We start from the raw sequence: 12,705 nt of genomic DNA on the forward strand, positions 1-12,705 counted from the left end.
CCTTGTTAAGCAATGAGTTAATCAAGGCTGGGGCATAAGGATAAATCTGGAAAGAGATAGAACCTTGTATGCCATGAGAAAGGCATTTGGATTTCCTTTCATACAACTGTGTAGACAGTGAAATGAAGAAGGCATAGAACAAATATAATCACTCTAATGTGTACATACGTTGGGGAAAGGAAATGTAGAAAGTAAGGAGACTATCTTGGAGTATATTGCTATGCATAAAACCCTTAAAGTAAAAAAAAAAGATAATATTGTGTCCTTCAGGACAAATTTAATGGAACAGATTATGCTTTATCAAATAATGAGGCAGAAGACAACTAACACCTGCTTTATCTCATTTAGAAAAAGGGAATAGCCAAACTATATCTTTTTCTTCTTCTCCTCCTTCTCCCTCTCCCTCTCCCTCTCCCTCTCCCTCTCCCTCTCCCTCTCCCTCTCCCCTCCCCTCCCCTCCCCCTCCCCTCCCCTCCCCCTCCCCTCCCCCTCCCCTCCCCTCCCCCTCCCCCCCCTCCTCCTCCTCCTCCTCCTCCTTCTTCTTCTTCTTCTTCTTCTTTTGCCTCTATGGTTATCACTGGGACTCTGTGCCTGCACTATGAATCCACTGGTCTGTAGGCTATTTCTTTCCTTTTGTTGTCCATGTTACTTACTGCTGTTGTTCTTGCTATCATTGTTGTTGGATAGGACAGAGTGAAATAGAGAGCAGGGGAAGACAGAGAGGAGGCTAGAAAGATTGACACCTTCAGACCTGCTTCACCACCTGTGAAGCGACCCCCCTCCTGCAGGTGGGGAGCCGTGGGCTCAAACCAGGATCCTTACACCAGTTCTTGCACTTTGAGCCATGTGCCCTTAACCTGCTATGCCACTGCCCATCCCTTTAGCCAAACTATATCTAAGAGTTTGTGTGAACTGTGGTGGGGCAGGAGTAGGGGGTGTAGTGTGGAACTATACCCCTATAACCTTATAAGTCATTATTAGATTGCCAATAAAATTAAATGTAGCAAAAGAAAAACATATCCTAATTTCAGGAATGTGAATAGATGTGTACATTAGAATCATTAAAGCAGGCAATAGCTAATTATAGATATTGGGCACCAAGCATTGTTTTTAGCACTTCGCTTTGATTATCTCATCTAATGTACTCACAAATTATGAACTATCAATAGTTATGGACTTTTCTCATTTATTGGTAAGTAGAGAATGGCTATTTTCTTATTGGGGCAAATACATAAATAAGACAAATATATAAATAATCTTGCTGGTTACAGATGTATGGAAAATGTAAACTCCAGTCTTGATAAGTTGCATTTCAATAGTGAATTTGAAATAAGGTTTGGAAAGTATGGGGAAAAGATATTAAGTGGGTCAATTTTTCATTCAATCAATTCTTAAGGACCTTTTTGTGAACCTAGCTCTGTATAGATACTGTGCATACTGGGGCAAGAAAAGTAGTCAAATTATAAAATATATATAATGTAGTCATTTCATACACACTAAACTACATTTTATCCTTTACAGTTTTCTTTTTTATAAATTTTCTTATATCTTTATTTATTTATTGGGTGGATATATCCAGAAATTTAGAAGAAGAGGGGATAGGGAGAGAGACACATGCAACACTTATATATATATATATATATATATATATATATTTTTTTTTTTTTTTTTTCTTCCAGGGTTATCTCTGGGGCTTGGTGCCGGCACTACAAATCCACTGCTCCTGGCAACCATCTTTTCTCCATTATTGTTGTTTCTGTTGTTGTTGTTGCTGCTGTTATTGTTGTTGGATAGGATAGAGAGAAATTGAGAGAGGAGGGGAAGACAGAGAGGGGGAGAGAAAGACAAACACCTGCATACCTGATCCACCACTTGAGAAATGACCAACAGGGATCCTTGTGTCAATCCTTGTGCTTCAAACTATGTGTGCTTAATCCAGTGTGTTACTGCCCAGCCCACTCCTCGTATATTTTTAAGATATTCTTTGTAAAACGGCACTGTTTTGTGCTTAGTATAAAGACTATATATTGCACCATTGTGGTGGTTATATTCACTTACATAAGATGCAAATACTATGGCTGGTCGAAATTATGTGAGCATGCTAACAGATATCACTTTAATTCATGCCTTTACATCTTACTGCTTCCCTGAAGTAATACAGATTGCTTAAGTAACTTCATCTTCACACTCTCCTGGGTCATTGTTTTTTATTGCTTTCTCTGTTCCATCTTCAAGGAATTTCTTCCTTTCCTTTTTTTTTTTTTTTTAATTGCCGTCAAGTTTATCACTGGGGCTTGATGCTGGCACTGTGAATCCACTACTCCCTGTGGCCATTTTTCTTTTTTTCCTGTTTCTTTCAAGAAAGAACTTGAGATGGGGGTTTGAGAGAAAGAGAAACAGAGAGAGACTCTTGCAGACATCTTTACAGCTTGTGAAGCTTCCCCTCTGAAGGTGGGCAACAGAGACTTAAACCATGGTCCTTGAGCATGGTAACATGTACACTCAACCAAGGTGAACACCACCTAGCTCCCCCTCTTCAAAGAATCTCTTCACTTGTATTTCGGTATTTTATCAGTCCTTTTCATAATTCCTTGCTTTTATTTCCCTGACACCTGATTTACCAAAATTCTCTGACTTTACCTCTTGTAAAGTCATACTTTCTCCATAGAGATAATTTCTTGTCCTGGGGTACTAAGTACTGTACTTTTTATGACAAAAGTTTCTCACTGGAAATTATTTCCTTCCCTTCAAGTTCAGAATTGTATTTATAACTGCTGACACTCCACTTAAGTATCATAAGATCTTGAATTCAATGTGTCCAAAATCAAATTTCTGATTTCTTCTTTCTCCCAATATTTTATTCTTTAGGAAATGGCATTTCCATTCAACTAATTGTTCAGGTCAAATGTAAGTGGAATCATCTTTAGCTTTTCCTCTTCTAGTACATCTGATGACCTTTAGCAACAAGGTAAAGTAAGTCATTAATCTGCTTATTTTTTCCTATTTCATCTACCACATTTGTAGTTGAAACCACCATTTATCACCTGCCGGTATTAGCGCAAGAACATTGTAACTCAGCTCCCTGTTTTCACTGTTGCTCAGTAACAATTCATTCTCTCATAAAAGCCAAAGTAAAATCTACAAATAAAAATCTCTTAAAGTGAAGATCATATCAAGTAATACCTGAGACATAAATAAAAACAACAATGAGATACCACTTTACAACAAAAGAATGGCATAGATTAGGAAAAAAACAGAAACAATAGCAGTTGGAGAGAAATGTGAGGGAAAAATAACTCTTCTACATTACTGCTGGGAATGTAAGTTGGATAAATCCTTGTGGAAAACAGGCTGACGACTCATCAGAATGCTAAAAATGGATCGAAACTACAGCCTGGAAATTCCTCTGCTGGGGATATATCTAAAGGAAACTAAAACACATATACAAAGAGACTTATGTACAAGTAGGTTAACAGCAACACAATATGTGACAGCCCAAACTTGGAAGCAATTTGATACCCAACAACAAAAGGAGTGGCTAGGAAAGTTGTGAGATTATATAAGCAGTTTAAAATGACAGAATCATCTCCTTTGCCATGTCTTTGACAGAACATGCAAGTTTCATACAGCATTAGATATGCCAGAAAGACTAATACCAAAGGACCTCACTCATAGAAATCAAGAATCGGGAGTCAGGCGGTAGCGCAGCAGGTTAATCACAGGCAGCACAAAGCACAAGGATTGGTATGAGAATATGGTTCGAGCCCCCGGGTCCCTACCTGCAGGGGAGTCGCTTCAGAGGCTGGGAAGCAGGTCTGCAGGTGTCTATCTTTCTCTCCCCCTCTCTGTCTTCCCCTCCTCTCTCCATTTCTCTCAGTCCTATCCAACAACAACGACATCAATAATAACTACAACACTAAAACAACAAGGGCAACAAAAAGGGAATAAATAAATGAATATTTAAAAAAGAAATTAAGAATCAAGATCAAGATAAAAACATAAGGTGAAACTTGCACTGAATATGGTATATTGTACCAAAGCAAAGGACTCTGGGGAAGAAGGGAATGGAATGGGATAGAGAGTCTCTGTGGTCCTGGTATAATGATGGCAGAAAAAGATCTACGTTGGGGAGAGAGTGTCTCACAGACACCTATGATGGAGAGATGTGAGATTATATGTATGTGTCAAATACTGCATTATGAACCGTTAACCCTCCAGTAAAGTGAGCAGTTTTTTAAAAAAAAATGTTAAAAAATTGTTCTATTCTTACAACATTCTGCAGGATTTCCTTTCCCCCTCTATGGTCTAATAGTCCTTTATGCCTGTTTCACTTGTTCTCTTATAATCACACTGGTCTCTTTGCGGTTCCTAGAATCTACAAACCTTACTTTTGCTTTAGGACCTTTGGGCATTTATTTTCTCTTCCTAAAACACTCATACCAAACTTTTTCCCTGCACTGCATTCACTCATGTCTCTTTCTCAACCTTTCTTTACCTGATTATTCTATCCAGAATATCAGTTCCACAACTATCACATATTTCCATATTTTGCTTTCACTTCTTCATGGCAGATTTAATATATGTATATATATTAAGTATATATTTAAATATAAATGTATATGCCTTATAAAGATATCTCTATTAAAATATATAGTAAATATACAGAATATATGCATTATAATGCCTGGGAAAATGCCCGGTTTCCATTAGGTTGGGGAAGGAACAAATGACTCAGGGAATACTTTGTGTTGGCAAACTCTGGTCTTTTTAGTTTATTGAATGTGATCCCAGTGTCCACAGAACTGCTTTTCCCGTCACTATACTATTTGCAGACTGATAAGCATTCCTTTTGTGAGTTCACTCGCTGACAGAACATGTAGAACTGTAATGATACAATGATATCAAGGACTTGTAGTGCTCTGTTAGAGAACATTTTTAAGTTGATGTGTTTTTTTTTACTAAATATTCCAGGCACAGTAAGTTAATTATCAATTAAGCTAAAATTTAACTGGCAATTACGTACTACATTTCTCTAATATTGAATAGAAGTATAATTTTATTTGGTTCCTTTAAAATATTGATATTTGTTTTTATGAGGAGAGAAATAAATCAAAACACTGCCTGGCTTGGTTTATAATGTTGCTGGGACCTGACCTAGGGACCCCAAAGATGTCTATCATACAAGTCTGCTATGCTACTGCTCCCTTATCCCTGTTCCTCTTTAGATTTCTTGCCAATTTCATGTTAGAAAATGGCTACCACTGCATCTGGTGCTACCAAAGATTCCTCTCTTCCTTTTCCTTACATTTGTCCACTCATAGCATTTATTGAACACATACAGAATTAGAGGTGAATAAATCTACCTAGAACCATGAGGCTCTTTTTTTTTTAATTTTAATTAATTTATTAGGGGATTGATGATTTACAGTCAACAATAAATACAATAATTTGTTCATAACATTTCTCAGTTTTCCAAATAACAATACAACTCCCACTAGGTCCTCTGTCATGATTTTTGGACCTATAAGTCCCACTCACAACCCAACCTTTTACTTTGGTGTAATATTCCAACTCCAGTTCTGGTTCTACTTGTGTTTTCTCTTCTGATCCAACTTTGCAACTTCTGCCTGAGAGTAAGGTCACCACATATTCATCCTTCTATATCTGACTTATTTCACTTAACATGATTTCTTCAAGTTCCATCCAATATCGGCTGAAAACAGAAAAGTCAACATTTTAAAAAAAATTTATTATTTATTTAAGAAAGGATGAATTAACAAAACCATAGGGTAGGAGGGGTACAACTCCACACAATTCCCACCACCCAATCTCCATATCCCATCCCTTCCCCTGATAGCTTTCCCATTCTATATCCCTCTGGGAGCATGGACCCAGGGTCATTGTGGGTTGCAGAAGGTGGAAGGTCTGGCTTCTGTAATTGCTTCCCTGCTGAACATGGACATTGACTGGTCAGAGAAGGTGGGTTCATTGTTCTTGATAGTATTCCATTGTGTATATATACCACATCTTTCTCAGCCACTTATCTGTTGTTGGGCACCTGGGTTGCTTCCAGGTTTTAGCTATTATGAATTGTGCTTTTATGAACACAGGAGTACACACCTCTTTTTGGTTGAGTGTTATGGAGACCTTGGGGTATAACCCCAGGAGAGGAATTACTGGATCAAATGGAAGGTCTATGTCTAGCCTTGTTAGAGTTCTCCAGACTGCTCTCCACAGAGGCTGGACCAATTTACATTCCCACTAGCAATGCAAAAGGGTTCCTCTATCCCCACAGCATCTCCAGCATTTGTTGCTGTGTCCATTTTAATGTATGCCATTCTCACAGGAGTGAAGTCGTATCTCAATAATGTCTTAATTTGCAGTTCTCTGACAATCAGTGACCTGGAATAGTTTTTCATATGTTTGTTAGCCTTTTGGATCTCCTCTGAGATGAATGTTTTGTTCATATTCTCTGCCCATTTTTGGATGGGGTCATTTGCTTTTTTGGTGCTAAGTTTGCTGAGCTCGTTATATATTTTGGTGATTAGTCTCTTGTCTGATGTATGGCATGTGAAGATCTTCTCCCATTCTGTGAGGGGTCTCATTGTTTATTTAATAGTTTCTTTGGCTGTGCAGAAGCTTTTCAATTTGATGTAGTCCCATTGGTTTGTTTCTGAATTAGTCTTTCTTACAATTGGGTTTATTTCATCAAAGATGCCCTTGAGGTGTAGGTGGGAAAGTGTTTTACCAATGCTTTCCTCTAATTATTTGATTGTTTCTGGTCTAGCATCTAAGTCTTTGACCCATTTGGAGTTGATTTTTGTTTCTGGTGAGATAAAGTGGTTCAATTTCATTCTTCTGCATGTTTCAACCCAGTTTTACCAGCACCATTTACTGAAGAGAGCCTCCTACTTCCATTTAATACTTTGGGCCCCCTTATCAAAGATTAGATGTCCATAGGTGTGGAAATTTATTTCTGGGCTTTCAATTCTGTACCACTGGTCTGTGTGCCTATTTTTGTTCCAGTACCATGCTTTTTAGATAATGATGGTTTTATGATATAGTTTGAGATCTGGGAGTGTGATGCCTCCATTTCTGTTTCTTTTCTTCAAGATGGTTTGGCAATTCTAGGTGTTTTCAGGTTCCAGATAAATGACTGTTGTGTTTGTTATATTCACTTAAAGAAGCTTGGTGGGACTTTGATTGGTATTGCATTAAATTTGTATATGGCTCTGGAGAGAATATTCATTATGATGATATTTATTCTTCCCATCCATGAGCATGGTATATCTTTCCATTTCTTGGTATAAGTTTAATAGTTTTCAGTATACAAGTCTTTCACTACTTTGGTCAACTTTATTCTTAGGTATTTTATTGATTTTGCTGAAACAGTAAATAGGAGTGATTTCTGGATGTCTTCTTCAGATTTAGTGTTTGCATAAAGAAATGTCACTGATTTTTGTACATTCATTTTGTAGCCTGACACCTTTCTATATTGCCTAATAACTTCCAGTAGTTTTCTCCAGGATTCTTTAGGTTTTTCTATGTGTACTATAATATCATCTGCAAATAGTGAGAGCTTGACTTCTCCCCTTCCAATCTGTATTCATTTGATTTCTTTCTGTTGTCTGATTTCTATCGCAAGAACTTCCAATACTATGTTGAAGAGTGATGGTGACAGTGGACAGCCCTGTCTAGTCCCCGATCAGAGGGGGAATGGTTTCAGCTTCTGTCCATTGAGTATGATGTTGACTGTAGGTTTGCTATATATGGATTCCACTATCTTGAGGAATTTTCCATCTATTCCCATTTTTATAGAGTTTTGAGCATGAATTGGTGTTGGATTTTGTCAAAGGCTTTCTCTGCATCTATTGAGATAATCATGTGGGTTTTGGCTTTGCTTTTATTGATGTGGTGAATGACATTGATTGATTTACAGATGTTGAACCAGCCTTTTATTACTGGGATGAATCCCACTTAGTTGTGATGAACAATCTTTTTGATGTGCTGTTGTATCCAGTTGGCCAAGATCTTGTTTAAAATTTGGCATCTATGTTCATCAGAGATATTGGTCTGTAGTTTTCCTTTTTTGTTGTGTCCCTATCTGTTTTCGGTATCAGGATGATGTTGGCTTCATAGAAAGTGGAAGGGAGTATTCCTATTTCTTCAATCCTATGGAAAACTTAAGAAGTATGGGTACTAACTGTTTCCTGAAGGTTTTGTAGGATTAGATTATTAAGCCATCTGGTCCAGGACTTTTGTTGTTGGGAAGATTCTTAATAACGGTTTCAATTTCTTTGTCTGTAATTGGTGGAATTAGGTTTTGTAGTTCTTCTTGATCAGTTTTAGAAGGGCATATATTTCTAGGAATTGTTCCATTTCTTCCATATTCTCTAGCTTGGTGGCATATAGTTCTTCCTAGAAGTTTCACATGATTTTCTGGATTTCTTGGTGTCAGTTGTGATATCTCCTCCACCGTTTACAATTCTATTAATTTGAGTCTTCTCTCTTTTTTGTTTGGTGAGTGTGGCTAGGGATTTGTCAATTTTGTTTAATCTTTCAAAGAACCAACATTTGACTTCATTGATCTTTTGTATGGTTCTCTTATTTTCGATGTTGTTTATTTCTGCTCTAATTTTAGTGATTTCTGTCCTTCTGGTTGCTTTAGGGTTCCTTTGTTCCTCTTCCTCTAACTCGTTGAGGTGTTCAGTAAGGTTGTTCATTTGATCTTTTTCTTGTTGTTTAATATGTGATTGTAGGACTATAAGCTTCCCTCTCAATACTGCTTTAGCTGTGTCCCAAATATTTTGATAGGTTGTGTCTTCATTTTCATTTGTTTCCTGGAACACTTGAATTTCCTGCTTGAGTGTCTCTCTGACCCAGTGGTTCTTAAGGAGTATGTTGTTTAGTTTCAAAATTGTGTGACTTTTAATAATTTTCTGTTTGTTGTTAAATGTTAGTTTTACTCTACTGTGGTCTGAGAAGATACTTGTGATGATTTCAATGCTCTTGAATGTATTGATGCTGTCTTTGTGGCCTAACATGTGGTCTATCCTTGAGTATGTGTTATGTGGATTTGAAAAGAAGGTGTATTCCAGTTTTTTGGGATGAAGGACTCTGAAAATGTCCAAGAGGTCTAGTCTGTCAATCTCTTCATTTAATTCTCTTGTATCTTTGTTGGTTCTCTTCTTTCTTGATCTAAGTGTGAGAGTCGGGTGTTAAAGTCTCCCACTACTACTGTATTACTATTGTTGTATTTTTGAAGTTCTTTCAGAATGTGCTTGATGTATTTAGTTGGTCCCTCATTGGGTGCATAGATGTTAATAATTGTTAAGTTTTCTTGGCTGATTGATCCTCTAATCATTATGTAATGTCCTTGCCTATCTTTTATTACTTTATTTAATTTAAAATTTATTATGTCTAAGATGAGAATGGCTGGTACTGCCTTTTTTTGTGGTCCATTAGCCTGAAAGATAGTTTTCTGTCCTTTCACTTTAAGCCTGTGCTTCTCTTGTTGTGTCAGCTGGGATTCTTGCAAGCAGAATATGGTTGGGTTATGATTTCTGATCCATACCCCCACTCTGTGCCTTTTAATTTGTGAGTTTAAGCCATTGACATTTATTGATATTATGGATTTAATGTATTGTAGTGCCATTGTTCAACAAATTTTTGTTTGCGCTGATATATTGCAAGTATTATAGTGATGTTCTTGTTAATAAGAGTTTTTTTTCTTTTTTTAATATTTATTTATTTATTCTTTTGTTGTCCTTATTGTTTTATTGTTGTACTTGTTATTGATGTCGTCGTTGTTGGATAGGACAGAGAGAAATGGAGAGAGGAGGGGAAGACAGAGAGGGGGAGAGAAAGACAGACACCTGCAGACCTGCTTCACCGCCTGTGAAACAACTCCCCTGCAGGTTGGGAGCAGGGGCTCGAACCAGGATCCTTATGCCAGTCCTTGCTTTACGCCATGTGTGTTTAGCCAGCTGAGCAACCACCTGACTCCCATAAGAGGTTTTTTAGAACCTCTTTCAGGGCCGGTTTGGTGATGGTTGCCTCCTTTAACTGTTGTTCGTCTAAGAAGGTTTTGATCCCTCCATCTAGTTTGAATGAAAGTCTAGCAGGATATATTATCCTTGGTTGAAACCCTTTTTAATTCAGGGCTTGATAGATATCTTGCCATTCTCTTATGGCTTTTAGAGTTTGAGTGGAGAAGTCTGCTGATACTCTTATGGGTTTTCCCCTGTATGTGACTTTTTGTTTTTCTCTTGCAGCCTTTAGGATCCTTTCTTTATCCTTACTTCTTCTCATTGTGACTATGATGTGTCTTGGTGTCTTCTGGTCTGAGTTGATTCTGTTTGGAACTTTCTGGGCCTCTTGAATCTTGATGTCCTTTCTGTTATTCATGTCTGAGAAGTTTTCTTCTATTATTTCCTCTAGAATGTTTGCTTCCCCTTCCTCTCTTTCTTCCTATGGCAGGCCGATTATATGAATGTTACTTCTTTTGAGATCATCCCATATGTCTCTGTTGTTGTTTTCAGTGTCTTTCAATCTCTTTTTGAGCTCTTTCACCTCTTTCTTAGTTTTCTCTAACTCATCCTCTATCTAACTAATTCTGTTTTCTGCTTCTGTCAGTCTGCTTTCCCTTCCCTCAGCTTCTTTTCTCAGTTCATCTATTTCAGTTCTCTAATTGCCTCATGATAATCAGTATTTTCCTTGGGGGTCTCAACTGTTGTTTCCCTAATACTGCCATTCCTTTCCTCCAATGCTGTTTTCATTTCTGTGATTAATAAGTTTATTACTGCTTGCATACTTTTCTTATCTATGGTTACTTCTGTTTGATAAATAGTTTCTTCTAGGTTCTTGTTTTCATTCATTGGAGGAGCATTGTTATTTGTTTTTGATCTACCCATTTTTTTTTTATTTATGTGTTTCTTATTTTTATGTTCTGTTGTTCCTCAGTTGTTGTGTTTTGAGTACAAGCAACACCGTACAAAATACCTTTATTAGAAATGCAATCACCTACCTCAGGAATTACAATAGCAATTAAAGCAAGTATTGAAGCAGTTTAATCACTACCAGTTAGCCAAACTATGTCTCCAGTCTGTGAAAAAATAGCAACCAAGTCCAAGTGAAGAAGAAAGAGAAACAAAAGAATGGATAGCAAGAAAAGGCTATTATGAAAATCACTATTCACTGTATATTCTAGGGGTAGCAAGAGGAGAAAGGGAAGTAGAGCAGAGATAAAAACACAGAGAATCCACTCTGAGTCAGATTTCTTCCCCAAAATAATTCAATAATGAATATCAGTGAATTCAGAAAGACAAAGAATGAAGAAAGTAAGACAAGATAAAAAAAGAGAAACAAGAGAGAGAAAAGAAAAAATATAAGAAAAAGAGCTGTACTAAAAGAGCAGTGAAAGGAAAGTTTTTAATTGATTAATTTATTTTTTATTTTATTTTATTTTTTTAATTAGCTAGGAGGAGGGAGAAGGGGAGAGTGGGTAGAGGAGGTAGTAGTAGTGAAACAAGTACCTCTCGCAATGGATAAGACACCCAGTCCCCTAGCAATGGAAGATACCCTAAGAGTTAATTTTAGTCAACCTAAAGGAGGGGAGGGAGGAAGAGATACACCTTTATATAATATTGATAATAAAATATAGCAGGGTAAAAACCTGTCCCAGATTGCCTCAAGACTCCTGAGCAGAGGCAGCTGATTGTTAAAAACATGAAACAAACAAAAAAACAGGAAAAAAACCCTCAGGATAGTCAAGAATAGGAATAGACAGTTATGCAAATCTACTATCCACTGTATATTCTAGGGTAGCTCGAGGAGAAAGGTAAGTAGAGCAGAGATACATGCAGAGAGAGTCCACTCTGAGTCAGATGTCTTCCTGAAAATAATTACCAGATGTGTATCAGTGAATTCAGAAAGCCAAAGGAGGAAGGAAGAAAGGATGACAATAATGAGAAAAAGAAGAATAAAAGAGAGAGAGGGAGAGAGAAAAGAAAAAGATAAGAAAAAGAACAGTAATAAAAGAGCAGTGAAAGGAGAGAGTTATTTATTTATTTATTTATTTATTTATTTATTATTATTTAATAAGCTATGTGGGGTGTGTAGATAGTGGGTAGGGGAGGTGGGAAGAGTGAAACAAGTTACTGTAGCAGTGGATAAGACATTTTATTGTTTTTGTTGCTATAATAAAAGGAATTGATTTCTGGATTTCATCTACTACCTTAGTGTTTGCATAGAGGAATGCCACTGACTTTTGAATGTTAATTTTGTAGCCTGACACCTTACTGTATTGCCTGATGATTTCCAAAATCTTTTTGCTGGCTTCCTTAGTTTTTTGTGTGTATACTATCATGTCATCTGCAAATAGGGATAGTTTGACTTCTTCTCTTCCAATCTGTATCCCTTTAATTCCTTGCTCCTGCCTGATTGCTATGGCAAGAACTTCCAACACTATGTTGAATAGTAATGGTGATAGTGGGAAACCCTGTCTAGTACCTGATCTTAGGAGAAATGCTTCCAATTTTTCACCATTGAGTACGATATTGGCTGCAGGTTTGCTATATATAGACTTCACTATCTTGAGGAATTTTCAATCTAATCTCATTTTTGTAGACCTTTGATCATAAAGGGATGCTGTATTTTGTCAAAGGCTTTCTCTGCATCTATTGCTATGACCATGTGTTTTTTGAT

This window comes from Erinaceus europaeus, chromosome 7 (assembly GCF_950295315.1).
Source record: "Erinaceus europaeus chromosome 7, mEriEur2.1, whole genome shotgun sequence".
NCBI lineage: Eukaryota > Metazoa > Chordata > Mammalia > Eulipotyphla > Erinaceidae > Erinaceus > Erinaceus europaeus.